Here is a 4,480-nt window from a genome sequence, read left to right as displayed (position 1 = left end):
AGAGTTCCTGTCATGTTACAGTTAACCTAGATAATCTCAAAAAAAGTTAAAAGAAAGAATCAGATCTTGGATTACTGGGTCATACACTGTGGGAGCTGAAAGATTTCAAACACAAGTTAAGTTAAAATGGATTTTGACAAATTACCCTTTATATTACCTAGAGCTCCTGCAATGTAGAGAGAAGGATGCAGGTTATTTATGTTATTCACCGATAGTTTTGAACTACATGATTGTTTGTATATAACAAACATGGGAGAGTGTTTTTAGTTAAGCTCCATGAACCTTACAGAGTATCTAATCACAAAAGAGTCAACCAGCTCAGGCACATTACAGCCTTCCCTGACCTAAGCATATACTGCATACTGAATCTAAAACCTATACTATAAATCAGTGCAAGTTTCACGTGACTTACTTTCTATTCCTAGTGAAGAAGTTAAATTAGAATAAGCTGAACACGGCATGAAGTTAAACTGTAAAAAAGCATTTTGAACACTGAACATTCAAGTCAGAGAAGACAGGGAGCAAAAGACACTGTTTTTTTTCAAAAAATAGTCCCAGCCCACTGTACAGAAAATAGAAATTAAAAAAAAAAAAAAATAGCAGATAAGCTATTTTAACAGAGCATACGAAGTGTGTAAGAGTTATTGAGAGCCTTAAGTCTTTTACCAGAATGGATATTTAAGTTTCTTTCTTTAGCAGATGGTAGGTTCTGGCATTGAGAAAGAAAGTCTTTATCTTAGCATACGATATGAAACACCACCTCAAGAGATGAAACAGCTTGGCAAAGAGATTATTATCAGTTGTTTTAGTAACTAGAGTTTGAGGTAGACTGCTCAGAGGAAGATTGGACAAAATGTTTCTGCTCCCTTGATCTGTATCAGGATGAATGTGATCTGTTTATTACCAACATTATTTTCTACCTTAGAGTCTGACTTTACAAGTCATTATAAAACAGATCTTCAAGGATGAGAAAGGCAAATCTCTGATTTGTTTTGAAGCTTTCTACAGACACACTCTTAAAGACAACTGTTGGAACATGAGCCACGTATGTCTGGCTTAGGTGACACCAAATTATGTACACACTGAAGTAGTAATTCTTTAGAAGTTGTTCGAGTGTTTTTTTAATTCTATCTGTTCCATAAGCTTCTGAATAACTACCTTAGTTTTTTCTCATACGTCCAAGAACGTTCTGTAACATTGGATTTGTCTCCTCACCACTACATTAAAATGGATGAGGGAAAGCTGGAATTTGCAAGAGCTGACACTCCTGGAAAGGACCGTACTCCTAAGAGCAGTACAGATATAGTACTGAAGGACTTGGAACCAAAAGAACTTTTCTTAGTTCAAAGTATCTTCTACTAAATCAGCCATTTCTTTAATTAACAGTCAAAAAACAGTTAGAATTTTATCTAAAATTATTTAAACCGTGGAAACAGGTTAACAGTCTAATCATTTGAGGGAAGAATATTAACTTCGGATCAGCTCCATGCAAACTTTAGAGTGAAATATAACATGAAGTTCTGCCAGATCAGAACATTTCCAGAGTTTAGCAAATTTGTGTAGATAACACCCTTATGATCTTCCTGTCCTTGCTGAGGATGGAAAGCACAGAAAACTTTTGCTTGGCTTGTCACAATTTCAGTATTTAATCTTTATTTCCATTTAAGAATATGCTTTGTTTTGCCATTTTTACATGGCTGTATACTCCATGAGCTCTTACCTCAGCCAACACTTAAGCAATACAAACAAAGCAGCTCCACAGAGCCAGCCAACAGCCCACTCAAACAGTTCCATGATTAAGTCTTATTAAACACAAAAACAGTACAAACTGATCTAACAGATTAAGAATCAATCAATAAACCTCCATCTGCTTTAAATCCTGACTATCATCTCAATGGCAACATCACAGGGCTCACAGCAGCTGTCCTAGAAGCTGTCATCAATTAAAATTAAAGGACTCTCTTCTCAGTTACATTCAGTCTAAACTGCTTTCACCAGGAAAAGTTTTACAGCCTAATAAACTGTTCAGATCGAGTTGAAACCCTTCAAAAGAGATCAAGTGATTGATCTTTGGTAATTGTGACTTTAGCATAGAATCATAGAATGCTTTGGGATGGAAGGGACCTTTAAAGGTCAGCTAGTCCAACCCCCTTGCAATTGGCAGGGACAACTACAACTAGATCAGGTTGCTCAGAGCCCCATCCAGCCTGGCCTTCAATGTTTCCAAGGATGGGGCATCTACCACCTCTCTGGGCAACCTGTTCCAGTGTTTCAGCACCCTCATCATGAAAAATTTTTTCCTTGTGTTTAGTCTAAATCTACCCTCCTTTAGTTTAAAACCATTACCCCCTGTGCTGCCGCAGCAGGCCTTACTAAAAACTCCGTCCCCATCTTTCTTATAAGCCCCTTTAAGTATTGAAAGGCTGCAGTAAGGTCTCCCCACAGCCTTCTCTTCTCCAGGCTGAACAACCCCAGCTCTCTCAGCCTTTCCTCATAGCAGAGGTGTTCCATCCCTCTGATCATTTTTGTGGCCTCCTCTGGACCCGCTCCAACAGGTCCATGTCCTCCCTGTGCTGAGGGCCCCAGAGCTGGATGCAGTACTCCGGGTGGGGTCTCACCAGAGCAGAGTAGAGGGGCAGAATCACCTCCCTCGACCTGCTGGCCACACCTGTTCTGATGCAGCCCAGGATACAGTTGGCTTTCTGGGCTGTGAGAGCACATTGCCAGCTCACTTCCAGCTTTTCATCTACCAGTACCCCCAAGTCCTTCTCCTCAGGGCTGCTCTCAATCCCTTCATCCCCCAGCCTGTACTGATACCGGGGATTGCCCTGACCCAGGTGCAGGACCTTGCACTTGGCCTTGTTGAACCTCGTGAGGTTCACACAGGCCCACTTCTCAAGCTTGTGCTGGTCCCTCTGGATGGCATCCCGTCCCTCAGGTGTGTTAACTGCACTGCTCAGCTTGGTGTCATCTGCAAACTTGCTGAGGGTGCACTTGATCCCGCTGTCTATGTCATCAGTGAAGATATTGAACAGCACTGGCCCCAGTACGGACCCCTGCGAGACACCACTTGTCACTGATCTCCATCTGGACATCAAGCCATTGACCACTGCCCTCTGGATGTGACCATCCAGCCAGTTTGCTATCCATATTTAGTTACCTATATGGAGCAGAATACCCTTTCAGCCAGCTGTTTGATTAAACCAACCCCTTCTGTGCTTTGAAGGCTCTCTCTTGTGCACACACACACAGGCTTGTGCCAAATGGGCAGCTATTTACCAAATTCCTGTCCAGCCCTCCAAGATCCACAAGTGAGAGGGAATGGCTCTTTATCACCCCTGAGGTTCCAGTTTAGTTCGCATACCGGCATAGCACATGAACAATTTCAGACTCCTCATAAAAGATGTTTCTATCTTTTCATATCATACAATGTTTGACATTTTCATGGTCAGACTGAGATTCCAATCCCCCACCCAAGAGACTAAAACTTTACATCTCACAAAAGTTGAAATGATTTACTTATTCATTATATTGACTTTTTAACCCTAAAATTCACGAAGCAGAGAAGTCACACTTCAGAACCCCTTCTTTCCTCCACCAAGTGCCTAGCTTGAACAGTCAATTATTTTTCTTTTGGCCCTGTGATGTTTGTACTCTCTGCAGCACTTCATCATAGTTCCTACATGAACAAGACTACCCTGTACAGCCTGGCTTATGGCCTGGTGGACAAGTAACTTAGTGTCTAAGGGATGAAGGCTTCAGTTCCTTTAGGAAAGGGATTCTGCAGGGTTGGAAAGGAATTTAATTTGGGCTCCCATTTTTGGGGCCAATATATGCAGAGCAGGCAGCAGGACCTCCTGCCCTCTTGGGGTCATACTTGAAGAGGAATGGACACTGCACCTTCTCTCACCAGCACATAACCAAGCTCGGGATCACAATTGGAGAGAGTTGTTACAATCCAAGTGCAGAGATTTCAGACCTGCCATTGCTTGTTCCCTAGCAGCTGCATCTAGGTAGCTTGTGACTCAGGCTAAAGGGCTTTTCAGCCCAAGTCAGCCTTCTGAAGAGCACAGTATACAAAAACAGATGCCAAACTCAAAGCCACAAACTGGACTTTCGGGGCTAGATGCCTGTTTGTTTTCCTTTAAATGGATCTGGATCTGAGATGTAACCCACATTCTCCAGACAGGGAGAGCAGTGTGACAGTGAGGCTCTTGCTCACTGTTATGCTTGAGTGCCCTCCTTCCACTCAAAAGTCAAGAGGCTTAGAGAGCTAATGCATAGGTATCAAAAAGCTGAACCATGACTATCAAAACAGTGAGAGTGATTTGCAACATACCTGATATTCAGTGTAATTAGGAGCTGAAGCACCCATTAGCAATCAGAAAGTGGACAAATTAGTTTGTACCTACACAGGCTAAAAATGTTACCATTTAAATACTACCCTCTAATGTTTTGGTTTCCCTCCCCCCCACCCTTG

Source organism: Nipponia nippon, unplaced genomic scaffold, assembly GCF_047370975.1.
Source record: "Nipponia nippon isolate SJK-2023a ecotype South Korea unplaced genomic scaffold, ASM4737097v1 scaffold_7, whole genome shotgun sequence".
NCBI lineage: Eukaryota > Metazoa > Chordata > Aves > Pelecaniformes > Threskiornithidae > Nipponia > Nipponia nippon.
Note: the sequence above shows the minus strand (reverse complement) of the source record.